Source organism: Rhea americana, unplaced genomic scaffold (genome assembly GCF_003343005.1).
Source record: "Rhea americana isolate MKP2758 unplaced genomic scaffold, rheAme1 scaffold_195, whole genome shotgun sequence".
Taxonomy (NCBI): domain Eukaryota; kingdom Metazoa; phylum Chordata; class Aves; order Rheiformes; family Rheidae; genus Rhea; species Rhea americana.
Window position 1 is genome coordinate 1,320,383 of NW_028186094.1, and position 17,419 is coordinate 1,337,801.

The following is a 17,419-nucleotide window of genomic DNA, read 5'->3' on the forward strand; positions in this document are numbered from 1 at the left end:
AAAGCAACTAACTCAAAAGCATTTAGCATAGAGATCTTACAGGCTATATTAAAGAGCCCTCAGCAAAACCATGAGAAGGAAATTTTGCAGAAGTCCTCTGGGACTGCCACCTCTGTCTGACCAAAACCGATTAAAAATAGGTCCTATTTGTTCGACTGCTCTTGTCTTACCCTCTCCTTTCAGGGCCAGAGTATTAAAAATGAAATCCAGCCCTTTCAGACATGCTCCATCTCAATCCCACCAGAAGTAAGTAGGTATTTCCTCTCCTATCCTAACAGAACCATCTCTTCATGCACGCACAYGCTTCCCTGCGCCCAAAGCATAATTGTACATGGTTTACATCAATCAAAAGAAATGCTTGGGGTGGGGGGAACACAACGGTTTGGAAGAAAGTAAATACAGCAACAAYCCATAGACCTTCTCTATGGAGCCAGGACCTTCTCCTGCTTCCRTGGCCATGGACATTTTGCTGTGAAGCTCTATGGAAATGAGGCAGGTCATTTATTCTGCTGCTGTTTTCTCTACAGCCCATCTGGAAWGTTCAAACACCTTCCCGCTGGGAAAAGTGGCAAGGCCAGGTAACCACTATGACTTTACAGTGTCCTGAAAACAACTTCCCACCCTTGCCCTCTGCCAGACCTACTTACACTCTCGGTCTCTCTAGCTAGCTTGCTCCCAAAACTGCTACAAACAAGCTGCTGCAAAATGCCATACTCCAAACACAGGAAGGCATCAGAGGCTAGAATGATTTCCTGTTATCCATGAAAACATGATGGATTTGTTTTTCCTTTATCAGAGGAAAAACAGAGGTACTGTAAAGAGTGATTATATGCACCAGGGTGAAATTTTCTTTAGGGTTTGAGTATTTTCCAAGGTTGCCTCCTGTAATCAAAGCTTCCTTCCCRTTAGTGCTTTAACTGTACATCAAAAGAATTTACAGTATGTTGCTTAAGTAACTAGGTTTCATTTGAAATGACCTTACGGACATTGTACGCAAAGGATACGCAGCAAGTGCTTGCCAGCATTCCACTTTTTCCTCTCAGTTTCAATCACAATTTTATACATAAAAGCTTATTTCCTTTTTACTTTAATCAAGATCTTACTTTAATCAAAATCAAGTCTGAAGAGAAACCGTGTAATTMAAAGGTGAGGGATGGGAGGACCCAAAGAAGGGTCTACATTTGACCCCAGTGAGTCTTGTCCTTTGCTCCTCTATTTCGAAACTCCGAGAATAACTCTGTATCTGCAGAGAGGGCAGGTCCAGCAGAAGACTTCTTGCAAAGATACAGTGCTACCTTCTACCCCACGAATGACCGAAGCTAACAAACTGCTGCTACTGCTGCTGGAGGACTTCCTGCCCCCGATGGGCCTCCAGCCGCTCTTGCTCCCTTGACATCCCTTCCAAAGCTTGTGGCATGGCAGTAGTCTGGATGTGGGACTTGATCTTGTTCAGAGGTGGGAGGGAAGCCACCAAAAAAAACGCAGCGTTTTTGCTAAGTTACTCCGACTGCCACTAGCTTCACTATCACAAGACCCCATGCTTAAGGGAGTCACAAGATTGGAGAACAGGTAGGAGCAAGAAAAGAGGAGAGCAGGATCTCCTGCTTCAGTGACAGCCCCTGCAACACTAGGCTTATGCAATCTGTTTAATTTACTTTCTTATTAATTTTCTACTTTGGCAAAAAAAAAAAAAAAAAAGACATACACGCGGCTTGCCTGCCTTTCAATCCACACCACGAACGAAATTTCTCTGCAGAGCAACTACAGGATTTTGCTAGCATTCAGGGACAAAAGCCGCTTGCCACCACGAGCTCCCATGGGGAAGGACAGGAACATCTCCAGCCCTGTTTCCTTGCACAGCTGGGACAGGGGAGCTCACGCTAGCTCAGCAAAGACCTGTCGAACCTAGCTAAGCCCCAGCAGCTAGGGGCCCTAGTTCAGCCACAGCTCACCGGCCGTAGGGGAAGGGCTGAGGGAAGCGGCAGCCAGCTTTGGCACAGAAGCTCAGGTGAGGAGGATTCAGGGCGCAGCTGGTCTGCCCGGGCTCGTTTCCCTAACAGCACCTCTCCAGCATGCCTAATCCGCCCCACCCCGGCGCTGGGCCGCCAGCCACAACACACGTGTGCTTGAGCAGACCTCCCGCTGCCAGGGCAGGACAGCCGCAGGAGCGCTGCCAGGTGTCCTAAGCCACCGCCTTGCCTTCAAGGAAAGGTAAGCGCCAACCACAAGTCCAGCACCCTGCAGCTGCTGAGCTTGAGCTACCTTGGTACATCAGCTCCCTTAACAAACAGCTCTCTTCAAACACAGTTCATTAAAAAAAAAGAAAAAAAAAAAAAAAAAAAAGGAACAACAATGAGCTTCTGGGCTGCATCTCAATTCCCCAAATTAGATTTTTAACCTGGGTACAAATCAAGGCAACTGAGCTTTAGATAAGCTTATCCTTAGCACTTCTATTACAGAACATCGTAAGGCCACAAGCAAGCGTGTCATAAGAGATATAAAGTCAGATCCGAGATATCCTCGGCTCCATACGTAGTCCATATCCCTGCCCTGTTTACCTGCGCATGGGAGAATCGTAGCTGCCTCCACTCCTGCACCCTCTTCCCATGCAGGGCTGCAGCATCCTAAAGGCTGCTAACCTTAAAAGAGCAGAATTCAAGGGTTAAGGGCCCTAGGGGGTGGCTGGGGTTTTGGGTTGGTTTGTCATTTTTTCTGTCTGCATCTTTTTCTCCCCCCTCCCTTTTTTTTGGTGAAGAAAAGCTCTGAAAAGAAGATTCTGATGATCAGAATAACTTTCATGGGCCACCTGGCTTATGAATGGGGGAAAAAAATTGTGCAAAACAAAATTAAGTGTGAAATAAGCCATCAAACGAGTTGCTGCAAGGAAAAAAAAATGCTTCAAAGCAATTAGAACTTTAAACTCCAAATAAATGGAAAAATACCGTGCATCTTTGTCCCTTTATGATTTTCATTCCTTTCCTGTGTAGTTGTCCTTAGGAAGTGATTTTATTAAATCAGCAATTTTCTTCATCTACTAAATGATTTATTTTGTAATATCAAGAAATCTGAACAAAACAACATCATTACTCTTAATTTAATCTAGACTTGTTTTGAATAGCCATTCTAGTTTAATTACAACTTGCTCAAAACACCAGCAATGTAAAATTGCTGCACATTATGGATATGTTTCCCTAAAGCTACCTGCCATTATATCTGGATAGACTGCTCTTTACTTTTATTCTGTTTGAGTCCATGTGCTTTGGCTTTGGATATAAAATTTCAGCTGATGAACAGTTCCGCTCTCAAGCTGCAAATAATTGAAATCAAAGATACTGTGATAAAAACAACAAGCAGTAATTATACTGATTAGGGAAAAAAAAAAGTTGTTTTTTGCATACAGTCTTATATTATTTTAAAATAACCACTGCTCCCTTTAAAACAACCTCAAGTGATCTTAAGGAAATTAAAGCTCTTAAACAAAAAGTTAAAATGTTTTGTTAGAGTATGCACAAAAATCTGACCTATACAGCTATTTCAATTCCTTATTTCCTCAATGGCCAGCAGTCTATCATCAACAGCAACATATGAAGCAAGTAAAAGAGCCCAAGCTCTTTTTATTTTCCAGCAGGGCACGTCACAGTAATCTGTCCCGTTCTGCTACACCGTGCACACACAAATGTGCACAAGCAACCAGAGCTTCTAGAGAAGAGCAGAACCTGGTGCAGCAGGATGTGGCAAATCCTCTCCCCTCTTCCCTTTATCAAGTCGAATTAAAAGCATGCAAAGAAATAAATTGAAAAAGCGAAGAGGGAGAAGAGAGAAATACCAACATTAGCCACTGCACAGCTACCAGGTGATTTTTACTCTGGAGGTCTGTGACTCAAGCTTTAGAGATTTCCGTATTTTAAACCGCTAGCAACGATTCAAAGCCATGCTCATCGTGCAGTGATCAGAACATCACAACAGCCACAGTATGTAGCAGAAATGCCTCCTTGGGTACCCTAAAAGGTACAAAGTAAAGCTGCAGTTGTTTAAAAGGAGTTGCTTAAAAAGTTGTCTAATCACCCTTCTCGAGCTTCTGTTGCAAATTCTGAAAATAAGGGGAAAATATCCCACCAGATTTGGAAAGAATGGTTGATAGTCTAACAATTTGCAACAACCAACATGTCTGAGTTTATATAATAAATAAAATAAATAAATAAAAGTCTTTTGACTCCATTATGTCTTCAATCTTCGGTATTGTTATTTTTCCTTTATGTCTTTTCTTCTTTTGCACACACTACCTGCTGAAAATATATATTGATTTGTCAACATCATGGCACAAAATCCTGATAAAAATCTTGGCAAATTATTTAGGCAAAATAAAAATTCCTTCCCTCAAAGTTAAAAGCGTGTGATTAAATGGTTAAATTGAGCCAGGGCGTATCAACCACAGGACCACTTCTCTCAAACACATACCCAAAGAGGACTTTCCTAAGTTTGCTCCAGCACTTATTCACCTGTCATGGTTCTGTGCAACCTAGAAGCAGGATCCTGTAAATATAGGGAAAAACAAACAAGCAAGCAAAAAAACAACCCTTAGGATTTTCTGCTTTATATTTGCAATTACTCACTAACCTGAATCCTCAGGCAAAATATGCTAACAGTTCTCTCCCCTGCAGGCAGTGAGCTGTGACCCTCCACATCGACCTGCGAGCAGCCATATGGATATATCACCTTTTTTGTTCCAGGGACAAATTTCTTTACAATTCCATTCTTCCCATATCCCAGCATCTCCGTGCCGAGGCGTGCTACTAGTTTATCAGTCAAGCCACGGAAATTGTTTCAATTTGGGTTTGACATTGCACCAAGAAAGCAAATCCAATCCTCTCTCTGCTGTTACAGGGTTTCTTATGAGGATCTGGCAAGAACAGGCATTCATCTGAACTTTTGGAGAGTCTCTGATTTGTTTTTAAACAGCCTGATTAAAGATTACAGGCAATGACAGCAGCAGCCTGGTCCCTAATTTGGTCTGTATAATAAAATGACCCCTTTGCACAGCTGTCAGGAGTTGAGCAATTCCGAGTACTAAGCTTCAATTTTTCCTCCCTTTAGGCAAAAACAAACAGTAAAAGCACTTTAGAAGCTCATGCCATCATAACAGTGCAAACAAGCGGGTAAAATGTTTATCTGCTAAATCTGAATAAAAGCTCCAAAAACTTTAAAAATACCTAAAAGGAAAAGAGAATTGCAGTTTCCAGCACGCTCATGCAACTCCAGCAGCATACAGGCAGCGCAGAGCGGAAGAGCAGGGGTCCATTTAGCTTTCCTACTCCACTAAGGAATGAAATTCTTGATACAAATAATTTGCTTTCACAGCTAAACCTGCAAGTAATACAACTGGCAACCTACTTCTCACAAGGTTCAGAAGTTAATTTATGAGTATCATATTGAAGCCACGCACTCAGCATCCGAACATCGTCACGTTAGCCATTCATTTCTTTTAGATGTACGAGAGTTACATGCACTACTTCAGTGTTTGAAAATACAAACAAAGCAAGAGGGCAAAAGGATCCAATTTTTTAAACTTCAAAATGTGATGTCCCAAAACCATACTGTTTCTAACACTACCAGTAATCAGCTCCTCAGTCAAGGCTCTTGCCTTCCACAGCAATTTTTAAAGATTGCATCTAAGTAAAATTCATCGTTTTAGCCCATCATAAAATATCTCAAATTTTGTTTTGTTCAATGCATCCCCTTTGTAAGTACAGTTCCCTAATATTTTCCTTTTTTTCTTCCTTCTTCAACAGCAAGTAGCAATCATTATAAAAATCCCTAAACACATCCAATAAATGAAAGTTGTGCTACACATCAGCCTGTTGATTCTGCATCTTCAACAGTCCAGCAGATCTCACAGCAAAGATTTATCCTCTGCAATTCTTCTTCTCCCCCCCGCCACTCTCCACACACAGCCATGCACAGCTGCATGCACRTAACGCGTATACACTTCTGGAATATCGTGAAGAATACCGGATTAAATTTTTTGCCGCAACATCTGCTGGATTGTTTACCGCTCTCAAGCCAGGTTCTCCCTTTACCTTTTCTTAACCTGGGAAGAATCAGAATACAAACACCGTAACAGTTTTAGCAGGGGGGGAGGCAGATTATTCTCCCTATTTTTGAAGGTACGAGCAGCTGTGACAAGCACACCGAAACAACCCTGCAGGATTGAAGGTCTTTAGTTTGAATAAAACTTCTGAATCTTAAAATGAGAAATAAAAGCGCATGGTACTTTATAAAGCAAGAAATTACTACAATTAAATGTGGCATGCAAATATATCTTTAGCTTAAGTAATATGGATTTTATTAATTAGCGTTTTCATGTTATTTCTAATTCTTTGCAGCACTGTCACCATTAGGCCTGTCTGCGGCTTGTGCACTGACGGCAGGCACATAGCTTGATTTCCCACTCCTTTTGCAACTCTGTTCAGTTTGATTTTGAAACACAGTGGGGAAATTTTTAATGGGGGGGGGAAGCTGTTTTCACAACAGGAAAACATGGAAGTAACAGCTTCATCTTAGAGCAAAACAACTCCCACCAAGCCCAGAAACAACTTGACTGTTTCTTCTAAATAGATCCAGCACATACGCGGCTCATGTAGCGCAAGATCATAAAAGGGCTATTAATCTTTTACTTTCCAAACAAAGCATAGGAATTTATAGAAGTAAAACAACAGTAGAAAAGTCAACTTCCTCCTCTTTCCATGAGAATTAAACCTGCATTGTGGCGTAACAGATTTTTCTCTAAAAACACAAATCAGAAAATACCACATCTCATGGCTTGCATACACGTTCTGAATTTCTGAAAAAAGTAAATGGATCGCAAAACTCTAGAGCTGCAGCTTTGGAGAGAAAATTTTGTTTATCTTTAGAGCCTTTTAAAACAAATTTTCAAACAACAGAGTATACTGCCTTTAATTTTTAAGTGCCACTTCCTACATATTAAAATACATTAGTATTATCTGATCACCTACCCACAAAAGACAAAAATTTTAATCTAGCTCTATCATCAAGAGAAAAATCCTGCATCATGTTAACCACAAAAAAAAAGGAATTATTTACATTATGCAGTTCAAAATTTTATTTTCAATATGACATTTGTGAACACACACTGAGAAATCATTTAGCTACCACCACAAGTCACCAGGAAATTAATGTCAGTACTTCTATTAGAGAGAAACTGTTTCAGTACTCAACTTACACCACAATTGCATCAAAAAGGTTGTAACCATGGCAAATTTAGTTATTTCTCTTGTTATTTTGCATTAGAGGCAGTCAGGGCATTTATCACTGTGCAATCAGTTCCAAGGACATCTGTAGCTATTTGTGTCTTAGCAACAACAGTTGCTAGAGTAACCTGCTCAAAAAAAAGAAAGAAAGAAGAAAAGGATAAAGAATTAGATATTTTAGATTTTTTTTAAACCAGGAAAAAAGAGTTTAAATGTTGGTATTCAATGTTCAGGCACTCAGTAACAGCCATTGCATCTCATTAAGTGCAGTTCTTAAACCACTTGCTTAACACAGCATCCAGCCTGCTGGTAGAGGCAGGTGGGGGCTCAGAAATACCCTCCAGGGTCAGACGGACAGGCCATCCAGCCCAGGGCTTGGTCTCCAAAAGCAGCAAGAGCAGACGCTACCTGCAGGGAGTACATGAGCCTGGCCGCTCGAAGCGATCCACTCCTCACGTACGTCCTGAGCAACCACAACCATCAGGGATGAGACAGCAGAGGCAACGTCCCTGCCTCAGGCTCTGGCGTCCATTCATGGATCTGTTGCCCACGGACTTGTCCAATCCCTCTCCAAACATGCTGCTATCAGCTGCTCCCATAGCTTCCCGGGAAAGCCAGTTCCAGCAGCTCACGACATTCTATGTGAAGAACTTCTCATCTGTTTTAACCCAATCTCCAAATAGCTTTCAAGCACTTTCAGTTCCAGTACAATAGGATTTGGCGAGCAGCTCTATTTTCAGCACATCCACTTTCCTTCCCATTTTGCAAACCTTGATTACACCTCAGCTCCAAATTAGTATCCCAGACTAAGTCTCAGCCCTTGTAGCTTCTCTTCATAAGGCAGTTGCTCCATCTCCTAAGATCATTGCAGTTGTCTTTCTCTTGTCCCTCTTGAGATGCAGAGAGCAGAACTGCACCTAGTGTATAGGATGCGAGTGTCGCCAGTTTTACAGAGCAGCAAAATGATGTCTGTCTGTTCTTTTCAACACCCTTTCTAATGACAGCCAGCATTTGGTTGGCTTTTTGGTTTGGATTTTTTTTTTGGCTGAATTAATCATTTCAATGAACTGTCCACATCCCAAAGATCTCCCTCCTAAGTTTATCTACAGATCCTGTGAGATCCTTCTAGAGTTCGTTGTCCTTGGGGTGGCTTTTTATGACTCAGAAGAACTTWGTAGTATCTTCAAGCTTGGAGATTTGGCTGTTCATTCATTTCACAGGATCACTGGTGAAGATGTTGAATAAAACCAATCTTGATGGCACTACACTGTTGACTCTAATCCAGCCTTAGAAGTGACCACTAGGCACTGTCCTTCTCTCTGGGCTTGCTAACCTAGTTAGACAGCTTTTAATAAGATTCAATAGGGAAGACCAAAGATACTCAAAGTGGAGGAAAGCACACACAAGACAGGACAACAGGAAAGGCTCTCATACTTCCCCTGAGAAAGTGAGGCAATGGGGAGCCCAACTGATGTGTCTGCAAAACAACATACACAGCCTGGGAAACACAGAGGAAAAACAAGAATTCCATGCAGTTGCAGAACTTTAACCTCACTGGAAATACAGAGATGTAATGGGACAGCTCACATGACTAAAGTGCTGTGATAGAACAATACAGGCTCATGAGAAAAGATAGGAAGGGAAGATGGTTGGAGGGGAGAGTGTTAAGCTCTGTGTAAAAGAGCTGCTTGAACACATGGAGCTCTGCTATGGGATGATCAGGAGACCTGTCAAGATCTTACAAGGTCAGGATAAGAGAGGTAGCCAACAAGGGGGACACTGTAGTGAATGTCTACCAGAGATCTGCCCCACCAAGAAGTGAATGAAGCCACATTTCAACAGCTGGAATAAGCCTAATGACTGTAGATTCTGATTTTAAAGAGGAACTTTAATCACCCCACTAACTTCTGGGAGGCAACGTAGAGAGGCATATGAAATTCAGGACATTTCTGAGCATATCAAAGACAATTTTTTGATACAGGTGCTAGGTGAGCTGACTTGGGAAGTGCTTTGCTGCATCTGCTACTCACTAACAAGAACAAACTGATGAGGGACATGATGATCAGTAGCAGCCTTGACTGCAGTGACTACGACATGTAAGAGTTTCAGATTCCAGGAGAAGCCAGGAAGACGAGTAACAGAAGAAACAGCTGGACTTTTGCTTGTTTGAGAGACTGATAAGGAAAACACCACAGGGGGGTCTGAAGAGCAAAAAAGCCCAGGAGAGTTGGCTGATCTTCAAGGCCAACTTCCTCCAAGCACAAGAAAAAAGTCTATCTCAATGTGCAGGAAAATGAGCAGATGCGGGAGGAGAAGTTCAGCCGGGCAGATGTGGGAGAAGTTCAGCTGAACTTCTGACTCAGCTCCAAAAAGAAGCATATAGGAGGTGCAAGCAGACACCAGATACATGGGAAGAGTTCAAGGACAATCAAATAGGCATGCAGAAATGAAATTAGGAAGTTGGGCCAGGGTCAAAACTGGCAATGGATGCAAAGGGCAATAAAAGAAGCATCTATGAGCACACTGGCAGCAAAAGGAAGATGAAGAAACCTGTGACTTGCTGCTGAGCAGGGCCAGTGATCTATTGATGAAGAACACAGGAAAAGCAGAGGCATTCAGCGCTTTCTTCACTCCAAGCTTTACTGGCAGGGTCTGCTCTCAGGTCTCCCAAATAGCAGAGCTTGGAGGAAGAAAGTACTACCTGACATGGCCCTGAGCAATTTTCTCCAGTCCTGAGAGTCTGATTGTCTGGGCTTAGTTGCCAAGGCTGGTTGCCTTGGGGACAGCTGTTCTAAAAAGTCTGCTAGAGGCTAGCAAAGGCCACTACTCCATTCCTTGGAAGCTACAATTAAGCTGAGACTCTCCTTTGGCCTCCACCTGAGCAAAAACACAGCTGCATTGCAGGTCATGCCTGTGCCAAGCCTGTTGACCTTGACCAAAGGACTGACTTCCTGGGTAGAACTTGGAACTGATTCGTTAGTATGGATTTACCAGGAAATCACTGGACCATGTCTGACCACAATTACTGTCTCCAGATTTGATCCTGACTCGACTTCACAGCATAACCTCAGATTTGTCTCACTATAGATTTTTCCAGCAATTTGGACTCAGAATCACAGAATCAGTAAGGTTGGAAGGGACCTCTGGAGATCATCTAGTCCAACTCCCCTGCTCAAGCAGCGTCACTTACAGCATGTTAGACAGGGGTCCATCCAGGCAAGCCTTGAAGATCTCCAGAGAAGGAGACTCCACAACCTCCCTGGGCAACCTGTTCCACTGCTCTGTCACTCTCACAGTGAAGAAATTCCTCCTCATGTTCAGGCAGAACTTCCTGTGGTTCAATTTCTGCCCATTGCCTCTTGTCCTGTCACATGGGACAACTGAAAAGAGTTTGTCCCCATCCTCTTGACACCCCCCCTTCAGGTACTTATACACATTGATAAGATCCTCCCCTCTTAGTCTTCTCTTCCCCAGGCTAAAGAGGCCCAGCTCTCACAGCCGTTCCTCAGAGGACAGATGCTCCAGCCCTCTGATCATCCTCGTAGCCCTACGCTGGACTCTCTCCAGTAGCTCCATGTCTCTCTTGTTCTGGGGAGCCCAGAACTGGATGCAGCACTCGAGATGAGGCCTCCCCAGGGCTGAGGAGAGGGGCAGGATCACCTCCCTCGACCTGCTCACAACAGTCTTCCTAATGCACCCGAGGAGACCATTGGCCTTCCTGGCCACAAGGGCACATTGCTGGCTCATAGTCAGCTTGTCATCCACCAGCACTCCCAGGTCTTTCTCTGCAGAGCTGCTCTCCAGAAGGTCAGCCCCCAGCCTGTACTGGGGCCCAGGGTTATTTTTCCCTAGGTGCAGGACTCTGCAGTTGCCCTTGTTGAACCTCAGGAGGTTCCTCTCCGCCCAGCTCTCCAGCCTGTCCAGGTCTCTCTGAATGGCAGCACAGCCCTCAGGTGCATCAGCCACTCCTCCCAGCTTGGTATTATCAGCAAACTTGCTTGGGAGGGACTGTGCCCTTGTCAGTGAGGCCACTGCTACTGTCTGCTTCGCTATCACGGTCAACTCCCCCTCCCTTAGTCCCTAACCTGCCTATCCAAGTGCTCTCTGACACTATCAATGGTATATAGAGACAAAGTTACAGTCTATCTTAAGCAAACTGGATATATACAAGTCTATAAGACCAAATGGGATAGTGAAGGAACCAGCAAATGTTACTGCAAGGCTTCTCTCTATCATCTTTGAAAAGTCATTGCAATCATGACAGGAAGAGAAATATAGGCCAAACTTGCTTCAGTTCCTGGGAAGAGTGTGGAACAAACCCACAAGGAAAACATTTCCAGGCATATAAAGGACAAAAAAGAAAAAAAAAAGTATTGGGAACAATCAGCATGGATTCACCAAAGGCAAATGGTGCCTCACCAACCTGATTGTCTTCTCTGATGATGTGGTTAGTTCTATGGATGAGATTTGTAAATGTCCTGTACCTTGATTCTAATAAGGCTTTCAATGCAGAATCCCACAGCATCTTTGCAGACAAACTTGGTCGGTATGAACCAGATGGACAAACTACAAAGCAGATGAAAAACTGCCTGGATTTGTTACAAATTTACAATCTCACTAGCAAATAGTTACAGATAGCAAACTACAGAGGTTGATCTCGGAGGCAACATTAACATCTCCATCAAGGACCGGAGTGATGGTGCAAAATACACCTTCATTAAGGCTGTGGATAATATTAGACTGGGTGGTACAGTCAGAATGCCTGAAGGGCAGAATTGCTACTCAGATGGACTGTGATAGGCCAAAAAAAATGTGCGTAGAAACCTCATGAAGTTCTACATAGACAAGAGCTACATGCTGCCCCTGAGATGGAAAAAAAGATTATGCAACAGAAGGCTGGGAACCAACGATTAGGTCACAGCTCTGCAGGAAACGAACTGGAGATCCTGGTGGATAAAAAGCTGAACATGAGTTAGCTATGAGTCTTTGCAGCAGTGAAGAAATAGTTTCAAACTGGGCTACATTACTAGGAGTGTAGCCAGCAGGCTGAGGGAGGTGATTACTTCCCTCTCTAAGACCGTATCTGTAGTACTGTGTCCAGTTTGGTGTTCCCCAGAGCAGGAGAGAACCACAGACAACAGAAAGTGCAGCAGAGGGCTATTAAGATGACTGGGGGCACACATGATGTACAAGAAGATGCTAATGAAATTGAGCTTAGTCTGGGGAAGAGATCCTGAAGGGGTAAGAATCTAACCGGCATCTTCCACTGCTAAAGCAAGATCACAGAAAAGATGCAGCCAGAGTCATCTCAGGTGCCTAGAGAAAGGACAAGAATTAACAGTCACAAATTGCAACACAGAAAACTCCAGCTGGACGTAAGAAAAATTTCTTCACCATCAGAGCGATCAAGCACTGGAATTGGGACCCCACCCTTGGACATTTTCAAAACTCCACTGGATAAGACCCTGAACAACGTACTCCAGCCTTCAAGTTAGCTTTCCTGTAAGCAGGAAATTGAAGCAGGTCACTTCTTGAGGTCCTTTCCAGTCTAAATCTTTCTGCCATTCTATCCTTTTACCAACTTTCCATGGATAAAGAACTTTTCTTCTAAGCCTGTGGAAATAGCTTCTTAACTGAACTTCTGCTAAGTTTTTCTTTTAAAAAAAATCTATTATATCCATTGGTTCCCTCTATCCACATGCTTGTAGAATTCCAGTGGGTTAACAAGGTGACATTCCCCTTTACAGAAGCCATGCTGACTACTTTCCAACAGACTACGCTTTTCTATGACCAGTTATATTCTCTTTAAAATGCCTTATCTTACTGCTGGTGGAACTCAGTCACCAGTATGTTGTCCTCAGTATACACTCTTGAGCTTCCTTTGTAGGTGATAATTATATTGAAAGTGTATTAATTTTCTAGCACAACAGCTGCTTGTAAGCTGGTCTAGAGTACTTGCTAATATTTAACTAACCCACCAGGTCCCATTTTTCTTGTACGTTTACTTAAACCTGATCTAGCTTCTCTGACCCACCTGACTGAGCTCCATCAGACCCCACTCACACTGGCCTGCTGTTTCCATCCACCAAGTTGCATCAACTGTACTGTGGTTACTATTACAGTTATCCCACTAATAGCTCAAAGTAGGTCCTATACATGAGCAAATTCAGAAAAGCGGGTTTTGTAGGTCAACAGATCTTGTAGGTTTAAACTTGGTTGATCTAGGAAGCAGTCATTTACGATATTCAAAAAATGTTCCCTCTACCGCTCTTCTTTATGAGGCATTCAACTGGTCTCTGTTGAGGTAGTCCAAATCTCCCACCATTACTGTTTTAAAATTGCAGTTTCTCCGGTCTCACTTAACAGTTCCTGATCTCTGTCATCGTCCTGATCTGAAGGTTGGCAGTTAGTCCTATCAGTATATTTAAGGTACGAGATTTCCACCTATCCCGACCTGATCTTGCTTTTCTCCTCCTTTATACAATCCTTCACGTGCAGTGCCTCTCTCCCACGTATCACAGTCCACCATTTCTACAAAGCTGGTACCCTTACAATACTGCATCCCATTGATAGTCTGCTTCTGCCATGTCTCCAAGATGCTAAGAACACACTTGGAACTCAACAACTCCCAAACTTGTAATTAACATTGCATTGTTAGTAATACTTATCAAACAAATGTAGACCCAGATGGTAAAAGATTCTCTTGTATCTTTATGTTACAGCTCTCTAGCAAAATCCTTTTCTTGCTCTTCTCTTGGAAGGTCAGTTAAGTTACAAATAATAGAAAACATCTCACAAATGTAAGCAGCATATCCTTTGCTAGGTGCAATTTTTGCAAAGAGACATTTTATGACTTTTTTCCAGATCATACCCCAAAGGTCCTATTCCTCCCCATATCCTCTTTATAACCTGCTAGTTTAGTTCATTCTTGTTCAGTATAAATCATAATACATGGCTGTTACCAGTGACCAACTCACACATTAACCTAAGAATCTCTGAGCTGATCCTGAGTATGTACTGTGTTATTTTGTTATAAAAAGAGAATGAAAGGGCTATGATTCCTTTATTGTGAGTACACGTAGCTCGTCTGTTCTCCAGACTAACACAATCAGTAAAAAAGTTAAATTTAAAGGCACAAAAATAGTGCAAGTTTTCTATGTAGGCCTCAAAAGATACGGCAACAACTTGCAGTCAGGACAACAAAATTTTTTACATTTATAGGCTCATATCTCCTTTCATTTCCTTGTTGCCCTTCCATCTATTCCCATTTCCTTTTACTCTTTCATTCCATTATTTATTTGAATTATTTAACTGTCTAGTCCCTTCACAAAACTTCATATTTAGCACATACAAAGTATTTTCAGTTCAAGGGTATGACAGATGGCTCATTCCCATCAACCATTCTCTTCTGCAAAAGACAGAGATTTCTAGACGATTTAATTTTGGTCACATAAGCTTTCAGTCTTTTGATCTGTCTTACTTCAAATTTTTCTCCTACTATAGATACCTTTGCCCCTTGCATCCTTCCACATCTTTTGTTTAAATATAGAAAGAAGTGCATCTAACAACTCACCATGGGCTACCCATTGCCTTCAAACAAAGGTAGTGCTATTGCTGAGCCTCTGGATTCACCCACAAGAAGCAACAACAAATAGATTTTGTCTCTGAATCCACATTTGAATCATGCTATCTACACAGAAAAAGGATTGGAAGGCCCTGAGGGAGCAAGAAGACACTTACCGTGAAGCTATGACAAAGGCAGAACAGTGGAAAAGTTCTGAACTTTCTCCAACAGAAGTTATATTAATATAGGTCATGATCTACAGAAGTCTCTGTCAGACTGTCTATTTTACCTGTTACAGAGAGCAACAAAAAAAAGTGTGACAAAGGAGAAAAGGAAAGCATGAAAGTGGTTTCAACAAGTGGTTTCAAGAAGAGACTCAAACCTTGCCTACACCTTTTCTCAGGGGTTTTTTCTTTGCAGGCATATGCGTTTCTCTGATCAACATTAAAAAAATGAACAAATTGCTTTACTAAGACATATGTAACTGGCTGAGTTACGACAAGTGATAACACTGTGTACATTACTTTTCACTGATACGAGTTGTGAAGCGAACCACGTTATCCAAACTACTGCAAAGGTAAACAAACACTGTTTAACCTTACACTCAGCTGAGTTACAACCAGTTTTATCTGATGACAGCAATAGGCAAAGAGCTCTGAAGGAAGCTCTAGGAATGTGAGAGTAGCTCTCTAAAGAGGACACAAGTTCATAACTTCAGAAAGACAGACTCATCTTCTGCAGAAATGAAGAACTATTTAGTTGTCTCTGAAGCTTAGATTAGCCAATATCCTTAATCCCAACGGTTTATCTAAGAGATGGAAAAAGATCCCAATCAGCTTCTTCCCAATACTAGACTATTTTTCTAAACAGGCAGCTTGTTATTCCTCTTCTACGAGCAGCACATGCTGCTCGCTCTGGCACAATTTGCAAGCAAGTCTGCCTAGTGGGAAAGACACCTTGTCTTAACCACCAAATGCCGCAATGAAATCTCAGTGGCAGGAAAGTGAATTTTGACCAAATGCAGGTAGATCTATTCAAAAGGCCTTAGAAGATCAGGTAAGATCCCTGGGAGTGTTTTAGTCTGAACACTGTTCTTACCTCACCCCACCAAGTAATTAGTATCTTTTTAGTTATCATATTTACAAGGTAACCTTTCAGCAATAATGGTGCACATTTTCTACTGCCTTTGAGCTCCAAAAACCATTAATACCAAGAAATTCTTCAAAGGGTTGTCTTTCTTGACTAAGGCCTATTCCAGCCACCAGAGTTTGCCAAAATTATGACTTGAAATAGTCCACTTTTTGTTTTAATCATTGAAAAAAGAAGCTGCATGACATATGCTGGGTTCTGAAAGATTCAGCCTTTAAGACTTAAATAATTGGGGATTACTGAAAATGTTAAGTCCTTTATAACAGCAATCACACGCACACACACAAAAAAAAACAGTTAATACAGAGATTACAGAGAGCTAATGAACAACTTGGTACTACTTTTTTTYCTCAGCATAAATGTAAATTCTTTAGGTCCTAGAGAGCTAATAAATAGATTAATAATTCGGAGACAATAACCAACTATTGCCATCTTACTTCAAAATGTAGAGAGCAGTGATATTATTGACTTATGGGGACTTTTTGCTTCCCCCATACCAGGCAAGTGTAAGTATTTTATAGTGATCTTTTTGTTAAGCCAAAAAAATGAGTTTTCTTCATATCCAAAAAGGCCACCCTAGCTGCATGTTTGGCATGAGAAATCAACTACCGGATAGAAAAAAACTGACACAATGGAAAGAAGAATAAAATATTTTGTGTCTCTTTTTATAGTTTTCCAAAATAACAGCAATATTAAAAAAGAAAAAAAGTATTCCCTATTAACTTATAGCTTACTTCTACCCTCAAGAAAGGCTAGCTCCCATCCCTGTACAGAAAAACTTCAGGATGGACAGGAAATATGGATTTAAAACACATGGAACAATCAAGGCAACAACTTCTGAAATTTCAAGAGCACTTGTAATTATATTGAACAAAAGATCAAACATACCCCAAATGAGACCAGACTTCTGCGTAAAACTACAAAGTCTTGAACCAACAGGATTGGTTTCTGCAATAATATTTTCCAAATAGAAACAAGTGAATAACTATGCATTTATCAGGAAAATAGTGTTGGGAAATTTTATTAGCAAACTAGCGTTAAGCCTTCTTCAGAACACTTCCGTAAGGTTCTGTCACTCTCTTCTTTCCTATTGTGCAAAAAAATAATTATCTATTTTTCCAGATGATGCTGGTGCTGAATGTGTATTTTTCTCTCCTGTTTATCTTAAGTCAATTATATTTAGTTAACAACGAATTTCTTAAGCTCTCTCAAATAGAAAAAAACAAAGTAGTGTCAGATTACTTTGTAAAATCTTCAAAATTGAATTACACATGATGGTATGGTATGATAGAAATAGAAATCATCTCCCAGAGATTAAAGCTACACTTTATGCTACATGCCAATTGGTAGCTCTCAGAGAAGCAGGACTATCAATATTCAAGTACAAACAAAACTCTGAAGGAAGCTCTAGGAATGTGAGAGTAGCTCTCTAAAGAGG

The 17,419-nt window shown here is 41.7% G+C and overlaps 1 protein-coding gene across 5 annotated transcripts in view; it reads right to left on the minus strand.

Moving 5' to 3' along the window:
• The window catches only part of EYA3 (EYA transcriptional coactivator and phosphatase 3), a 66,934-nt gene that overhangs the window by 46,413 nt on the left and 3,102 nt on the right, over positions 1–17,419 (minus strand). The window contains exon 2 of one of the 5 annotated variants that reach the window (XM_085302987.1): positions 4,459–4,533. The exons of 3 other annotated variants lie outside the window; for them this stretch is intronic. The gene's annotated coding sequence lies outside the window, so the exon portion shown is untranslated. Of the gene's footprint in view, positions 1–2,558; positions 2,578–4,458; positions 4,534–17,419 lie in introns of those variants that run through there. One more of the 5 variants, XM_085302991.1, reaches the window with a different exon arrangement.